Below are 19,029 nucleotides of genomic sequence, written 5' to 3' on the forward strand. Positions count from 1 at the left end.
TGTGCCTCCATTTCAAAGAGCTACAGTTTTTCATTATTAAAAATGTTGCAATGTCAAACAGAACAGCATGCTAGATAAAATGGAAGCCACCTCACTACAAGCACCAGAGGCCTGAATAAATGAAACTAGCAACAAAGGCAGGCTGCTCCAGAATTCAAAATCAGATCAACTATGCCAGACTTACTAGGCTGCTGAATCAACCATGCTCATATAATGCATTTAACATTTGCACTGGTGCAAAATGACTAGCCATCTTAAATAGTCAGCAGACTCTGCTCGAGATAAGCAATTCTGAACTCCATTTCAATGGAATGAAAATCAGGTTGGGCGTGAGGTGGGGGGAAGGGAGAAAGGCTGAAGATTAAAAAGGATAAGCCCAAAAAATTCACCCAAATATCTAATCCATACAGGGACATTTCAGGCTATAGCAATAGGGCTCTTATGCACTTCACACCCTACAGGCAGATCATTTAGAATTGCATGCAACACTTTCAAATCACGTAACAGCTCAACTACATCCCACATAGTAGTTATGCATAAATACTCATACATCTAAGGAACAAACATTCCCCAAGTTCAAGCTATGGTCAGTGAAAGAACGGAAAGAACATTCACAGTTCACCACAACACTTTCTCAGAGCAGCATTTGTTTAATATACAGCAATGTTATACTGGTGCACATACATCTCACAGTAAAATCTCTTTCCTGTCACCTGACCACACCCCAATCTGGTGTCCTGTTCAAAACATTCTTCCTGTCCCATTTATGTTGCCCACATCAAGAGTTGGCAGGCATAATCACCCGTGGCAACAGAATATAAAACACTGAAAAAACCTGCTTTGCACACAGCCTGCTCTGAAAAGAATGTAATCCACTGCTTAAAAGGCTTTAAATTAATCAAACAGTCTTGACGCCACATAAATATGCTTCCAGGCCTAATGGTGTCATTAGATTTACTGAGCATATTGGTGACAATCCACTACAGGAAAGAAATGCTTAGGCAAATACACTGGAGGGGATTTTTTTTTTTACATAGAGTGAGCTCTAATCTGGAATACACTGCCTGAAAGAGGGAGGGAGGTGGAATCTGATGCAATAGTAACTTTCAAAAGAGAATGGGATAAATATGGAAAAGGAACTATTTGAAGGGTTATGGGGAAAGGACAAAAGAGTGGGTCTAATTGCATAGCCACATTGTGCTTTACAATTCTGCTTGAACATGTAACACTCAATCCATGAACTCAAACTTCTCCCACTACTAGAGACTGACTTGTAATCCTTAGTGCCACACAACTCAAAATACCCTTTAGATAACTCGAGCTGGAAGAATAAAAAAATCTATAGCTGTTTTTGTTGAATGTTTTCACCTCCAAACAGAAATGGCAAAGACATCTGATATGCCCATTATACTCTAGTGAAATCCCAACACCGAGGGGAGTTTTAAATCAGTATGGTAAAGTTAGTGATAGTGTTGCTATGTTACAGATTAAAGCAATTAAAGTAGGTCACTCCTCAATCATGTCCTATCTTATAAATAGAGGCTTCATCACACCATAATTACTGATGGTCTCAATACGCTGATCAGTTCCAGCGCACACTTTTGAGGCAAACTCATTTTTCATGCTGGTCCATCCATGCACAAATTTGAGACTTGTGTTCATTCTTGCAAAGAGCAAGCCCTCTCCATCAGTGGAGCTGAAAAGTGATGCTAGAGCAAAGTACAAAACAAAAAGGTGTTGACAGCAAAACTTGTATTACAATCTCTTTAGCAGCAGCAACTAGGCTATCAAAATCTTAAAATTTGGAAATGCACGTGAACAAATGGCTCTCAAATTGGTTTACTTGCATTCCAGCAGGTTTGTAAATGTCTGGTTCTTGGTTTTCTGCACATTTAAACAGATACTTTTTCTACAATTCACACTTTGTAGCATTTATACCATCCATTTTGATATGCTCAAGATTATTCCCCGAAGATTGAATGAAATAATTTGTCTCAACCCATAATGAATGGTTATTTCAACTGAGCAATATAGGGCTTTCGGGAGATATCTGGCATAGAGTATGATAATTAGAGCAGCCCTGGTTACACAAATTCTCCACAATTAAAATTTCAAATGTACAAGTAAGCCTGAAGGTCCAGGGTGTCTAAACAGGTGTACATTGAAATTAGAACATATTAAAAAAATCAATGGACTTGTAGAAATTCTTTTCATTCTCGTGAACTTTGAGGAACGAATCTGATCTAACTGAAAGCACCTTCAATAATATAATTTCTCCCCCTCCACGGCTGTGTACTGTAAAGATAATCCTGAAGTTCTCTATCAATCCCTCCAGCCTTTTCAACTCCTTCCACCCTCAACACAAAGAAGCCGGTTTGAAAATTGCAATGATTTACTTGGTTGCATTAGCCTCGTTTGGACTTCCTCAATCCACTCCCAACCATCATTAAGCTCTTCGCCTCCATAAGATCCATCCTTTATGCCCTCCACTTTGACTCAACTCCTAAACACCTAGCTACGACACTAGCCCAGCTCTTGTTGACACAAGCAGTCTCCACTGATGACTTCCCTCTTCAAAAAGCCCACCTTGGAGGCCCTCTCTCCTCCAACTACAACTGCATCTGTAACTTCCCTTTCCTCCAAGTTCCACAAGCACATCCTCCACAATACCTAACTCTAGTCACATCATTCCCTGTTTGAATTCTTCAATCTAGACTCTGCCTTACCTACAGCACGAAGACCACCCTGGTCAATGTGAGACTGCTCAATCTCCCCTCACCTTGCTATTGCTGCTGTTGACTATTCCTTTCTCCTCACCAAATCTAATACGCCTGTATTGCACTGACTTCATGATTTGTTTTGGTTTTCACAGGATGTTGTCTGGACTAGAGGAACTTAGTTATGAAGAAAGTTTGGAAAGGCTGGGGTTGTTTTCTTTGGGACTGAGGAGGCTGAGGGAAACCTAATTAAGTGTATACAATTATGAGGGATTTGGAGTGGATAAGAAAGCCCCATTGAGGAATCCATAACCAGAGGTATATATTTAAGATAAACAGTAAGAGCTTTAAAGGGCATTAGAGGGTGAATTTTTTTCAGCCAGAGGGTGGAGGAGTTCTTGAACACTCTGCCTGAAAGGATGGTAGAACTATAAGCCCTCAATATTCAAAACGTACTTGGATATGCACTTGAAGTGCTGTAACTGCCTCAACTACAGACCAACAACTCAACTGGGATTAAGCTATATAGCTCCTCGCCGGCCAGGGCAGACACAATGGGGTAAGTAGCTTTGTTCCGTGTTGTAATTTTGTATGTTTCTCATCATTGAATTTGAAATGTTATTTATGACTGTGGTTTCTAGGGCGGTACTTTAAGGCGGCTATTTCCCATGTCAGATCTGCAGATGAAGATTGATCAGGGTTGTCTTTCATTAAAAGTTGCAATTTAAGATCAGTAATCATGGGAAAGAAGTAATTAAGAACTGAGTACCTTGTTGGCTACTCCCTGATTCACCTGCACAATTGTAGGATCATTAAACTAACATAGGATGCTGTACAAGTAGATGACTTGTGCTATCAATTTATTGCAAAAAAAGTTGGGAACATGTGTCTACTTTTGCTCAACTTCAGCATTACAGAAATAAATACCAACTGCAAATTCTGGTGGCATTTTATCATTTATAATAGTTGCAAATTTTACTTTCCAATTAACCACAAAAATTCATTACACTAAGTACTTTTTGGTTATTTCTCTCAAAAGCCACAATGAGAGAATTTAGGGTAAACACTCAAACTGGCTTAGAATCCAGAGCCTGAAGAAATATTTTAAAGATTCCTAAACTGGTTAAGCTTTCCACTGCAACATTTGGATTCCATCTCTGCTCTGCCGTTGCCTTTCCCCTCTCTGTACTGCATTGCAGAACACTTATTAGTTCCGCTTCTGGCCATTTCCTCCCCATGCTGCAGACCATTTTTTTTCTCAGAGAATATGCCTTTTTATGGAAATGCATCTCCTCCTGACTCAATTTCAAGCAGCTAAGAATCCTCCGCAGGGAGTAAGTGCAAGACAATTTCTGTGTTTGAAAGCCGCTGGAAAAAACAATTCAGCTGATGATGCAGCTTGGAGTAAACACAGTGAATTGCGTGTTTACATTTTACAAGCTGAATCTTGGCTCACCCGATGAACAGATCAGCTCAAAGACAGAATGACATCACTCACCAATTATCTTTTGTATAGCAGCCTCTTAGCAAATCTTCCTCTCCATGTAAGGTCATGAAACACAAAAACTGCATAAATGGAAGTGGGGGGGGGGGGGGGGGGGGGGTGTGGTGGTGGTGTGGACAGTGGGTGGGAAGGAAAGCACACTTTCACCACCTTGTTCCAGCATATAAATCACTTTGCCATCTTTGATTATATGCAAATAAGCTAAAACTACCAGCCAATCACCAGGACAATCTTGAGATGCAGCGGGCAGGAGGGGGTTCACTTTGACCACGCATACATACTTCAGACCCTTTTTAGAAATTGTTTTTTATATTTCCTTTATCTATTAGAAATTCCAACAGTTACATTTTATACAAAAGCTACTTGAATCAGAGAGAGACAGACAGAGAAAAGAGACAAAATGGGGAGCCCGTGCAAGGGAAACAGAGAATAGAATAGGTAGGAAAGGTGAAGGGAGATTGTAGGACAGGAAGTGGGGGAGGGGTGGTAAAGACATGTAAACTCCCTCAGATGGGGTTAGTAGAGGGAGCAAGAAAGAGATGTAAAGTTTCCTTTCTTTTCCCCCTCATGCCAATTCGGATTTTTGTTTCCAAAGGAAATGGTCCATGGTCAGTTCTGATATTCCTTCCTATAGGCCCAAGAACTTTGACTTTTCTGCCTTCCCAGTCAAGTGTTACATCTTGGGAATAGGAGAGGGTAGGGTGATCACTATCACATTACATCCTATGGGGGCCAAGGGCTTTTTTTGTAAAAAAAAAGCACTTTTCCTTAAAATGAGGAACTACCAACTATGATTGCATTGACCAGTGAAACTGCAGCAAGGTCAGACAGCAGAAGATACCAGTGGTGAATGGGGTACAGCTGGTATGATTTTCTCCCGTGTCAGGGGAAAGTTGGAGAAGGTGATGTGTACTTTCTTTCAGTACAGAACCTGGAATTTTTAAAGGGAACTGAATTGGGCTAATCAGGCCTGAGGCGATTATGGAAGCCAACAAGTAAAATGCACACAAGGATGCGGCCATATTGAAAAGCTACAGCATGTTTTTTTGCTTCTGTCACAAATAGAATTTGATCAAGGATTTCTAGAATCAGCTAGTTGAATTATTCAGATACAATAAGCAGCAGCCGCTCTCCTTTGAGAGAATATTAGCTGGCGTTTTAATCTCATCACAGAGCCACTTACAAGTCTATTGCTGCAGGTAAAAAAAAATGATTTTGCCATGGATAGTCTGGTATGAGTTCTCACTGCAATGGCATGTTTTAACCCACTCAGCTTTTGTATATATTACATCTTTAAAAACAAACCAAAAGCTATCAAGGTCCTGATTAATTGCATATCAAGTTCCAAGATGATTCTTATTGACTACTCTTTATTGCTACCATGTAGCGTACAGAATTTCGTTGGAATTTACTGCATATTTTCAAACAATGCCAGTAGTAATTGCAAGCAAATATGCCACCATTCATCTCTCATGCGGCCCAGCTCGAAGGTTTTGCAACATTCTTGGAAACTGGAATTTTTTTTAAAACACATGAACTGCAAGGAAAAATGATGATTGACATTTAAAAGATCAAGGAATTATGTGCATTATTTTCAGAGCAGAAGTTTTTTGTGTGCAATATTCAAATTTCTTAAATTACAACCTGTAACATTGTGCGCTCTTGCACATTTCCTGCAAGCCCCATTTTTAAAAGTATAAATTCAAGGTAAAAAAAATGTAATCCGAGTAGAAGAATATTGGAAGCGCTCCAAGGTGAAAATATAATTGTGTATTAGACCTTTGCATGGGAATGGGAAAATTTAAGCTGATTTTCAATGCTGCGCTTAACGTGTTCCTCACCAAGTTATATGTTGGCCTTTAGCATGACAATCTAAAGTACATATGACTAACATAACCACTGAATAATGCTGGGATCCAGAGAATGGGTTTTAAGCTTTTGACAAAGGAAGCGTGTATGTTGTAGAACGAGGTATACTACAGCATGAATTTAGAATGTGACAAAAAGACATAACTGGTTACACCATCAGTGGCCTGAAACATCAGCCCTAACAAAAGCTGATTACACCCTTCCTTAGGCTTCTATAGCCATTTCCAGCAGCCTAATGTAATATAAGGGGAGGCAGTGGCAGTGGTATTGTCACTGGACTAGTAATCCAGAGATGCAGGGTAATGCTCTGGGGGCCCTGGTACAAATCCCACCATGACAGATGGTGAAGTTTGAATTCAATAAAAATCTGGAATTAAAAGTCTGATGTCCATGAAACCATTGCCGATTGTCACAAGTCTGCCATCCTTACCTGGTCTGGCCTACATGAGACTCCAGACCAACAGCAATGTGGTTGACTCACCAAATGCCCTCTGAACAAGGGCAATTAGGGATGGGCAATAAATGCTGGCCTAGCCAGCGACACCCACATCCATGAATGAATAATAAAAAAAAAATTCCCCACCCTGGCACATTAGGGGCCTACAAAGCTGGGTTTTATAACATGCCCATGGTGGGGTGGGCACTTATCACATTGCAAACTGCAGGAATTTCAGTCACGGAACTAGCTTAGTTACTTGTCCATATTGCAATATGTGGATATGTATTCAGGAGAGCCAATAATAAAAGGGTATTACAGGCGTGGGTAATGAACAGTGGCCTGTCCCAGATGGATCAGTGAAGCTCATATACAAGTGAAAAGGAAACTGATCACTTCAAAATAACCAATATTGAAGCCTAACAGATGGATCATAACAACATATGAGGAGTAAGCCATTCGACACCTCAAGTCTGCTCTGCCATTCAACGAGATTATGGCTGGTCTTCTACATCAATGCCATCTTCCCACACTATTCCCAAATCCCTTGATGTCATTGGTATCTAGAAATCTATTGACCACCGCTTTGAATATATTTAATGACTGACCACTCTGGGCTAGACAACAGATTCACCACCAAAGATTCACCACCCCGACTGAAGAAATTCCTCATCTTGGTCCTAAATGGCCCACCTTTTATTCTGAGTCTGTGTCCTGTGGTTCTAGAACCACCCACCACCCCCCTGCCGGAACCAGTGGAAACATCCTCCCTGCATCTACCCTTGTAAGAAATTTGTACACTTCAATGAGGTCACCTCTCATTCTAAACTTGAGAGAATACAAGCTCAGTCTCCTTAATCTCTCATAGGACAATCCCACTATCCCAGGGATTAAGTCTGGTGAACGTTCAGTGCACTCCCTCTATGTCCAGTATATTCTTCCTCAGGTAAGATCAGCAAAACTGCACACAATGCTCTAGGTATGATCTCACCAAGGCTCAAACCTAGGAAAGGCAAAATCAGAATCCAGACTCCCATCTGAAAGGCAAAGCCCAAAACATCTTTGTATAGCCATGCCTGAACAATGTAACTATTATATAATGTCTTTCCTGCATACTATCACCAGAATAAGAACTTGCTTTCTGCGATTTTGTTTCCAATATGCCATTTCTAATAGCCAAATCATTGTGTTACACATTTTGAGACATTAGAGGTCTAAGTATTCACCAAAATGATCACTCAAGTTCACTGAATTGGTTAGTGCAGATCTACATAAATGCCTTTCATTTCCAGGATCTGAATTTGAATCTTGCTCAAAGTAGATTAGAAGTCTGCTAGCTACACATCCTATGCTAGATTATACTGGCCAGTCCCAATTCCATGGATGTAACTTAATACTGAAGTGAAAATTTTGATTAGGGGAATTGACTGATGCTTTAAAAACATTACTGTCCCTCTACACAAAATGTTTTGTAAACTTGGATGCCTGAAAAATAAAGAAAAATCTCATTCCCTCCATACTCATTTCTACACTACTGGCGTTTTGGAATTATTCACTGGCCTCAAAATTTAAATCAGAGAGAAATACCTTGTCAAATTTCTAACAGTTCCTTTCTGAGAATACAAGGCCTATAAATCAGTCAATCCTAGTGGTGATCTAGCAGCTGAAAGGATCTTAAAAGGAGTTAATTAAAATACAGATGCAATGGACATGATACCGAGCTGCAACAAATAAACCCAGCAGCAGTTGAGCTGAATCACTTCATGATCAATATTGTAATTCTTGCCATCTAAGTGATTTAAAAAAGTCACAAGTCTGCCATCCCTGGAAGTGCAATGAACAATGTTCGTTTTCCCACTTGTATGTCACATTAAACCTAGTTTTCAAAATAAAACACACTAAGAAAACACAATGTGCAAGCAGTCAAAAATAATAAAATCTTGCTAAAAAGGATTGAGTGCAGCTGCATACAGGAAAGCTTACTGTGCTGTGCGGTCAGTGTGCACCTGGGAGGAGTCATTCACACTGCAGGAACATTACCTACCACCCATGCAATATGGTGCAGAGTCCTACATGACTTCATAAACAGTGCTCGAGGGGATTAAACAAATTAGCATTACTCACTCATGTGCATGCCCCTGAAATGCTATTTAGTTACTTTCAAAGAGCAATTTCAAACCATTCAGATTAGTGTAATCTATTTTCAACATTTAGTTCTTTATAAGAGCCATTGACACAGAGTATATGCAAATCGTAAGTGACTCAGGAGTACATTGCACTACAAGCTCCTCTCAGCTTATGCAAGTGAATTTATTTGCATTTATTATATTACACTGGAAATGACTGACACCATTTTGCCTGCTTCCTGCTCATGCCTTCACTGCACACCAATTCAGAGACATTATCTAGAAGAGCGCAGCTAAGCACTAAACACCATTACACTCCTGAACAATCAACTTATTTTTAAAATGGTCCCCATCGGAACAAACCAAGTGGTCAAGTTTTATCAAGGTTAAGAATTCAGATGGAGGAAATTGGGGGTGCGGTGATAGCAAAATACATCTGCCCTCAAAGGAAAGACATTATTGGCAAGTTTCAGTATAACATGCAATAAATTACAATTTAGAATTTGGAACTCTTTCACAAAATCTTACAGCAAAAGAAAGCTTAAGTCTGTATTGTGCTTCTCTCCACAAAACACTCCAATCCTCCCTCTTCTGTTCATGTCTCATATCCTTACAATCCTTTTCTCAAGTAATTATCTAATTCCCTTTTAAAAATTCATTGACTCTGCAATTCTCAAATATAAATTCTATATTCTAATCACCCTCTTAAAAATGACCAACTTAAATGATTTTAAATTTGTGTCCTCCCATTAGTTTCATTGACCAGTGAAACTATCGATGCAACATAACCATTTTAATCTTGGTGACCTGTCATGCTAATCATTCCAACTTCTCTGCTGTAATTAGGAGAGGCCTGATTTCTATCACTTTTCATAAGTGCCACCTCTCATTCTGACAAGCCAACGCATTTTTTTTTTTGCAACTTTTGGTGTTTCTTCTAAAAGGCCTGCGGAGGAATGGCTTAAAGACAACACCATAATGTTATGTATGTACATGACAAAATTTACAAGAATCGTAAATGTCTGGTAGGGTTTACTTTCTCAAAAATCTGCAACATGCCTAAAGCTCAATAAATCAGATGAAGGACAGGACAAGACAAGGCTGAGGAGACCAGGGGCAGAGACAAGTAAATGAAGTAGTGGTGGTTGAGTGATGTCGTGCTTGGAATTTACAAGCATCTGAGAAAGGTGACAAAGTTGTACCTGGTCTTGCCGAAACCACACCTTGGGTTCAGTGTTTAGTTTTGTTCGCATTATTGCAAAAAGTTGATTTTTGGAGGAGACCAAAGCAGATCCCTGAATTTAGGGGGCCCACCCTGGATCTCAACTCTCAAAATTAAGATAAGGGAGACTTAATAGAAATTATATATTTTTTTAAACCTAGGTACAGATAAATTACACAGTAAAATTTATATGCTCGATAAAGGAATAGTGGACTAAGGGAACAGTTTAAAATGAGGGAATGACAAAAGGAAAATATTTTGGGTTTTTTTTATATAAAAAGGACAATAAAATTACAAAAAAATGGCAGAACAGAAAACTATGGTTTCTTTTAAGGGGAGAGACTGACTACATTCCTGTTAAAAAGCAGAGGGCTCCTAGTCTTAAAATTAGGCAAACCAGTAGGAGATTAAATGGAATAATGGTCTTTTCTTGCCCAGCATTTTATTGCATTGCAACAAAAGAAAAGACAGAGAAATATTAGTGTGGTTTTAAGGGGTTGAAAGATGATCTACTCCGGCCACTCTGCTCTGATAGCCTCAATCTTCAATATGGCTGCTTCAGGTGAGTTTCTAGTCAATAATCAATGGGCCATAGTGGTGATATTGAGGGGGAGATGGTTGGGTTTCGTCCTGGAGGTAGTTAGTACCTGGCACTCATCAATTGCGAAAGTTACCTGTCATTTCTCATCCCTAGCTCTTCAAATTCTGTAGGTTTGCTGCTTCATTATTCAAGAGCTATAAATGAAACTGAACACTGAAATTATTAGCAAACACCCGACTCTAGGCTGTGATGCAAAAATGGTCACTGACAATGCAGCTTAAAATGGTTGGGCAGAGTGCGCTGCCCTATGAATTTCTGCAGTTTTGTGCTAGGGCTACAATGATTGGCTTCCAAGAACCATAACTATCTCATTGTGCGTCACTGTGATGTCAAATTAAATTCTGCTAGACTCCTTTGATGCCACATTCGCCTGAGTGTTTCTTTGATGTCAAGAGCCAACCACTTCCACCTTCGACATTTGTTTATATAGTAACAAGGTCTGAAGCTGAAGAAAATACAGAAAAGCTGAAGCTAAGAGTGGATTTGAGGCTAGAGAGGAGGGATATCTGAGTGAGAGATACAAAAAACTCTCTCAAATGGAAATAGTATAAGCGATAAGAGTGTTCAACTTCTTTTAAATATTGAGATTTGCAAGGTTATGGTCAAGAGATGATCAGTTTTCTTGGGTGCAGCTTTAATTGATGGGCAAGATGTGAAAGTTCACCAGAAGCCAAAAACAACAGACAAAGAATGGAGGAGTGGAAGCAAAAATAGATTAAGAATTGTTTGGGGAACTGAAATAAGATCACTGGCCCATAGAGCAGGAGTGAGATCATGAAGAGATTCTAGAGTGTGCGTGTGTACTAAAGCAGTAGCTGTATAGCATATAGGAGGAGGGATCAAAGGATGTGCCATCAACTACAGATGTTGGAGGACAGTAGATAATCACCAAGTGCTTTGTTGATAGCAGACAGTCATAGGGTTTGAAGATGTTCAAGGTAATGCCAGATGATCAAAAGTATTTAAATGACAGAACTCAAGATACACATGGTAACCCACTGTACTACTGGTCATAGCAAAAGCTTTAAAATCATGAATTAAGCCTGAACTTTCAAGATGAAAAAAATGTCAGCAGCAGATTCCATAACCGTGAAAAGTACCAAAACAAGGGCACTTAGGTGGTAGTCTGAAGAGCAAAACAAGGCAAACATGCATAAATTTCCAAAGGCAGCATGGTCATGGTGAAAAGATTAAAACTACAATGCATAAGAAAAAGCATCTTTTGATTTAAGTACTTACCATGCCAAAATTGGGTTAAGTATAATTTTGGTACAATTCCTCTCATTTAATGGGTGATAGAGCTTAAATGAAGCAATATGCCATACGTTAATAAAGCAAAACATAGGGAGTTTTAATGAAAAAGCCTCATTCTTTTTCTCTACTTCCCTTTCAAGCACAAATGTATCAGCCTGTCACTAAATGGCCTACAGCAAGAAAACAGTTAATCTGAATGTTTACAATTGTGATTCCCTGCCATACTGTCCACTGTATTATTATTGGGCTCAGCAGCTATGTTTCTTAGCAAACCAGCTAAAACAGCCTTTCAACTGAAGTTCAGCAAATTAGGTTTGAAAAAATTGCATCAAAAACATGATGTTTGGCTAGAACAAAGTTAATTAGATTATGGCTATGAAGTGTGACTGTTGATCTGTGGAAGTATGGCTGAAGTGTAGGATGCAACCTACTAAGTTATTAAACACTACCATGCATTATTTGATTACAGGAACAATTGTAAAACAAGCCAGTGCATGAAAGAGGAATCTGCAGTCACTTTTCAAGAGTAGTGAACCTCTCAAAATAATTTCAATAATAATGTTACATCAAGTGTTAAAATGTAACTCTGGGAAAAGGGAAAGCCAGTGAATTTCTCTAGGCACACAGCCGATTAGAATGGAAAGGATTTACTTGCAATGGTCACACTTAATATGACTTTATCTGTTGAAATGATTCATTCAAAAGACTCGATTCTGCACGAGTCTGATTACAGTACATTATACTCAAATGATTCCCTCATGTTTTTGTCCTAGAGATAAACTAATTATTTAGGAGGTATTTAGGTTCACCTTTGTACAAATTAAAACCAAAAATCATACCTTTGAGAAACCCAAGTGGAGGCCCCTAGTGCAGGAGACCATGGAAGTGTTGTTCAATAGATATTGTTGATTAGCTAAAGGTGTCTCAATAATACAACAGCTTCAGCCAAATGTAGTAACTGAGAAAATGCCCTACACATAATACAAGTAAATATAGGTCACATGCATAGTTACTTAAACATATAATATTCAACAAGTGGCTTGCATTCCAACTCCAAAAGCCTTTTCACTTACAAGGCACAATTCAAGACTCCCCCTTGGGTGTGGCTACAACACTCAAGCTCGACACTATCCAGGGCAAAGCAATGATAGTGATCAAAACTCTCATCCAATAGATTAAACATTCACTCCCTCAAGCATGGGCATACCATGGCTAGTGTGCACTGCAGAACCTCACCAAAACTTCTGCAACACTTCCCAAACTTTTGGCCAAACACCACCAAGTTCCCTTCATGTCACATGTCATCCTTAGCTGATGTTCCTTCAATGTCACTGGGTGAAAACTGTGGCATACCTAACACTGTCTTAGTACTTTCACCGGATGGACTGGAGTGCTCAAAGAAGCTGGAGATGGGCAATAAATACCAGTGACACCCACATTTAGAGCATAGAGCTTAATGAAGCAATCTGCCATATTTAACTATAGTACAACATAAAGAGAGGCTTTTTTCATGAAAAAGTGAAATAACTCAGTAACCACAGAAGTAAGTACTCATTGAGCAAAAACACACATGTCATCTCTCATTTTACAATAAAGGTACAAAAAGAGGTTGAAGCAAACAAGTATGCACCAAATGTGTATATTGCAATTACCTGCCCGATGACATCAGCAAATAAAACATGATTAATAGACAAACAGAATGCAATTAACCACATTTTGATTCCTAAACTAGCCATGTGATGAGAGGCTAATGTATTGGATAACATAGCATACATGATCAGGTTGAAGTAGCAGTAAATGGGTATGCCAATATATTGTAGGTAATGCTACATTATCATAACTGAAAACATCAAATATTGGTTACATCAGATTATAGTATCTAGGTAGCAGTAATACTTTTAGGTAGCAGTAATACTTTCGTCTGCACTCATTTGCTGTTAGTACTTCAGACAAAACTAAATGCAATATTTTCCTAAGTATCCAATGATTATCAAAAGTAACGTCAAAATCTCCAAATAAACTGGTAACACAATTGCATCAATATCAAGTAATGCTGCCAAAATTCCAACACCTTTTAGTTTCTTAAGCCTACCATGTGGAAAAACAAATGGGCACTTCTATAATCTTATCGTGTCCACGGACAGTCTATTCATGGCCCAGCCAGAACTGGACATGTTTTTGCGCCTTGTTGTTGAATTCGGCAAGATCTGCAACAGTGCAGGGTTCCTCTAGCGATAGGCATTGCAGGAGATGTTGCATAGTCTGTGGCTCAGTTCCACATTCACAAGTTGTTGGGCTGGTTGTATATCCCCATTTGCTTAGCGACACCTTTGAATGACCTATACCAGTTCCAAGTCTGTTAAGGCACTTCCAGGTTGCCCAGTTGTAATTAGCTCCTGGGGGAAGGCTTTCATCCAGTAGAATTTCCATAGCTGGGGGTTGTTTGAGACAGGTGTGCTGGTCTTTCCACAAAGCGATGAGGGCTTCAGATGGGGTTAATTGTAATGGAATAACACTGTTCATGAAGCTCTTCCTTGACTTTAGGTGGCTGGGTGTAGGTGTATGACCATGTAGAGGGTGCCTCTAATCTGATGTTTGACGGAGTCGCTCATTCTTGCTGGCTACCATTCTTCTACAATGACTTTCATAATCTCAATGGCCCTGGGATGGAATTTTCAAATGTAATCACTATTGTCACCTAGGCAAATACAGCAGTCAAACTGTGTAAAGGTGTCCCAAAAACAGCAATAAAAGCTGTTTTAATGATGTAGGTTAAAGGATGAAGATTGGCCAGGACATGGGGGAACATCCTCTCCATCCATGTAATTTTAACATCCACCTGAACAGACAGACACTGCCTCAGTTTAACGTCTCAAATGAAAGACTGCATTTCTGATAAAGTAGCACTACCCTCAGTTCTGTGCTGAAGTCTCAGCTTAGGAAGGTGCTCAAACTCTGCAGCTGGAATTGAACTTTTAAAACTCTGAAACAGTGTTACCACTGAAACAAGCTGACCCTTGCCAGCAGCTGGTAATCCTCGAATTCACAATATTACAGCTGATTAACATTTACCAGTTAAAGCCTTCTGATGGCCAAGATCAGCTTCCTGAGTTGGTGGTACTCAAAGCAGGAATGTCAACAGCCAATTCAGCAGGCCATGAACCTGTATTACTGCACAACAGGGCTCACTGTAATACTGCTTAAAAAGGAAATAACTGTGCTTGATTTCAAGTTGCAGGTTTTAGTATTGCTTCAAGATGAACCCAACAGTTTCTGATATTAGTACTTGAGAGGTTAGTATAAGAGATTTTTGGAGGAGATACCTGTCCCTCACTGTGGCCTCTGGCAGAATTATGGCTACACTTACCTCTGGGTCTAGGGGGATGCTGACCGAACAAGAATTTGGTGCAGAATCATTTTCTAGCTTCCCTTCAGTTGGCAAGGAGAATATAATGGTGAAGAGGAAGGGTTAATTCAATTCCCACACAGACTACTCATCATATTTATTTTAACTTACAGTGGACAATGCCCATAGCAGCATCCTTGGAATCAGTGGCTTGTTGTGTGGGGATTGTCAGATACTGGTCCACAGTGGTGCAAAGTGTTAAAACCATTTCCAACGATGACACTGACACCTTGTCAGAAGCTAAGTGTTTTTAAAATCACACAGCCAATAATGAAGGGAAAAAGAAAACACATTTATAGCTGCTACAGATTTCAAGTCCTGTCTTTTGATCTGACAAAATTTCAAGGAATGTTTTGAGACCAGTTAAAATTGAGAGATACAGAAATACAAAAACCATATCTAATGTAATACACTCAAATGTTCAAAATGTTGTTACCCATAGCCCTTCTCTCAATCTGGTGTGCAAATAACATTTTTAATTGAATCTCAACTTCTGTAACATTGTGATTGCACTTAAATCTGAAAAGTATAACATGCAAATAATTTGGCAGCAATAAAAATCAGGATTTTCCCTGGAACTGCATTCTTGGGCATTATCACTTTTACCCCCCGTTGGAGCTAAATGATGACGGTGAACTAAACCCACTCCTTGGCTACCTCATAATTGCCATGGTTTTCTCACGGTCAAAGTTGAATTAACATTCATTTTTATCCCAAGCGTATTTTCCTTAAATGTTATTGCTCAGCTCAAAATCATTCACAGTTAGATAATTGTATCTATGAGCAGCTGTACAATAACTGTAGATATCCAAGAGAAACAAAACATGCCTTTTTTTTTTAAAAGTTTACAAGGTAAAACAAAAGGGATCAAGGCAGCCTTCCTTGGTAATGTGCATATTTTCCTTTTACAAGTTTCAAAACTTCATTCAGAAAGTTCAGCCAAACATATCTGCAAAGAATAGAATCATTCAGTGCAGGTGACCAATCAGGCCATTGAGTTTGTGCTGGCTCCTTGAAAAAGCCATGCAATTAATCCCACTCCTCTTTCGAAGCCCAGAGTTAACAGTTAAATGCTGCAAAGTAATTTAATTGGACTACAATAAACCTCTTTCCACTAGGATATCCAATTAGATAGTTAATTTGGCACATTAAAAACAATTAAGGTCAAAATATATATAGGTCAACAGAAAGAATATGGTCTTCAAAGAAATACGATTGAGTCAAGAAACAAAACATTAATACTCCTATACATAATTGTTTTCAATGCAGCAAATGCCAAAGTATTGTATTTACCAGCCAACTCTACTAAGGGAGTAGTTGGGCAAAGGGAGGATGATTAGGTTGGTTAAAAGTTTCCTGCATTCTGAATGGAAGATCAGCAGGTTGCTACCCAAAATGAGAAATGCTTAAATATTTAACGTCCTACAGATCTCTACGACTTTGGGCTCCCGCTATAGGGCAAACAGCAATCTCAGCACGTGATCTTAAACTTCAGATCTGTGTCTAAGAATGGATGTATTGTTTAGTTTCAGGGACAGCAGCCAGCAAATGGAAGACAGTCACCAGTTTCAACTGGGCAGCAGCATGCCTAACTAGAACAATGCACAGAGATACAGCGTGAAGTGGGCGGGGCAGCTGGAGCACAGCAGTTCAAGGATAGGATCATTTAAAAAGAGCCGATTTCTTCACAGATTATATTTTATCAAATTCTCCTACTGAACAAACAAGCTGGAATAGGGTTGGAGGTATCAGAGGAGGATTGCAGGACAAATACATCAGTTTGTCAGTGTGGTCAAATGGGATAAAAAGTCAAAATTTCTGAATTATGTCCAACCTGTTCTCTAGAGCACAGGATGGGGCAAGTAGGTTTTTTAATGAGCGTCTTAAAGGAAAAAAGAGAGATAGAGAATCAGAAGTTTAGGGAAGAAATTCCAGCACTTAGGGCCCAAGTAGCTGAAGGCAGGCTTCCAATCATGGAGCAATTAAAATCAGGGATGCTCAAGAGGCCAGAATTAGACAAAAACAAAGATTGGAGGGTTATAGGGCTGGAGGAGATTAGCGATAGAGAGGGCAAAGCCATTTAAGGATTTGAAAGCAAGGATCAGAATTTTAAAATCAAGGTGTTGCTTGGCTGAGAGCCAACATAGGTCAGTGCATAGAGGGCAATAGGTGAAAGGGACTTGGGAGCAAACAAAAGACACTGGCAGCAGTTTTAGATGACCTCAGGTTTACAGAGAGGTGGTGGTGGGAGATCAGCTGGGAATGCATGGAGTTGGAGGACATCTTGCTTTAAAGCTTTGCTAGAGTTGGATTTGTAAAGTTTACATCCATTTATTACTTATAGATTTTACTGATGGAGAAAAGGGCCAAAGTTCAGCCAGTTCAGCAAATTGCATTTTAAAGTTTCTGTAAGCAACCTGGCTTTGAGATTTAAAAAAAGAAATTCATCCAGGTGATGACAAATAATTCAAACATATAACTTACTTCTCTGCAATATGAAAATTTGAAAATTCAAATACCTTGAGTTGCAAATTAGTGTCACATTATACCACTAACTGTAGCAAGCCCACAAATTGGCTCTGTACTTCAAAACCGCACGGCAAATAGATCGCTTGTTAATAAGTTGCACTCGAGTTCAAATTCCTGACCCCAAGTTCATTATCACAACTATCTTGATCCAAGCTCACAAAAATTGAAAGAAAGATAAATACGTAATGCAAGTTGAATGACCATTCAGCCTAGGTCTGTGAAGTATCCAGCAGAGAGTAAACTCAAATTTTTTAAAATTTGTTCATGGAACGTGGGCATCACTGGCAAGGCCAGCATTTATCACCCATCTCTAATTGCCTTTAAAGCAGCGGTGATGAACTACATTCTTGAGCTGCTGTGTGGTGCAGATACACCCATGGTGCCATTAGGGAGGGAGTTTGATCCTGCAACAGTGAAGGAACAATATATTTTCAAACAGAATGAAGTGCAACTTAGAGGAAAACTTCCCCACGCAACTTTTGTCTTGTTCTAAGTTGTGAAGGTCATGAGTTTGTACGGTGCTGTTGAAGCAGTTGCTGCACTACATCTTGTAGATGGTACACACTGGTATGCCCTGGTAGTGCAGGCAGTGAATGTTTAAGGTAGAGAATGAGATGTCAATTAAAAAGGTCACTTTGACCAAGATGATGTTAAGCTCAAGTTTCGTTGGAGCTGCACACATTCAGGCAAATGGGGAATATTCCATCATACACCTGACTTGTACTTGTAGATAATGTACAAGTTTTGAGGAGTAAGGGGAGTTGCTTGCCAGAATTGCTAGCCTCTAACTTGCTCTTACAGCCTTGGTATTTGTGGCTTGTGCCGTTAAGTTTCTTTATCAATGGTTTCCCTGAGGCTGCTGATGGTGGGGGATATATTGCCATTGAATGTCATGGAGAGGAACACCATGAATAGATTCTTTCTTGTTGGAGGAGATGGTCATTACCTGTCATTTGTGTAGTATGAATGTTACTTGCTACTTAGCTCAAGCCTGAATGCTGTCCAGGTATTGCTGCATGCTGCCACAGACTGCTTCATATCTGTCACTATAATTAAATGTGAGCACTGGATTCAGTTATGTAATGCCTATTTCTTGAACTTAATTATCAGTTAACATGGACAGAACTAAGACTACAATGAAGAAGCTCATCAGAATTCAATACAATTACAAAAATTAATCCTTCCAGCTACCTATCACTCAGCACTTATACTACAAGTAGTCCAAAATTGCTGTTCCTAGGACACTACAATGTAGTCTGATGTTGACCATAACTCTAGCATACATCGCTAACTATTAATGGCAATAAAAAAGGTATATACACTGGCAGAAGATGAGAGGGTATCAAAATTACAAAACAGAAGCAG

At 39.4% G+C, this 19,029-nt stretch overlaps 1 protein-coding gene across 3 annotated transcripts in view; it reads right to left on the reverse strand.

The window, feature by feature from the left end:
* Positions 1 to 19,029, reverse strand: part of rap1aa (RAP1A, member of RAS oncogene family a) — a 228,748-nt gene that overhangs the window by 49,172 nt on the left and 160,547 nt on the right. The gene's annotated exons all lie outside the window — the stretch shown is intronic.

This window comes from Carcharodon carcharias, chromosome 9 (assembly GCF_017639515.1).
Source record: "Carcharodon carcharias isolate sCarCar2 chromosome 9, sCarCar2.pri, whole genome shotgun sequence".
Lineage (NCBI taxonomy): Eukaryota > Metazoa > Chordata > Chondrichthyes > Lamniformes > Lamnidae > Carcharodon > Carcharodon carcharias.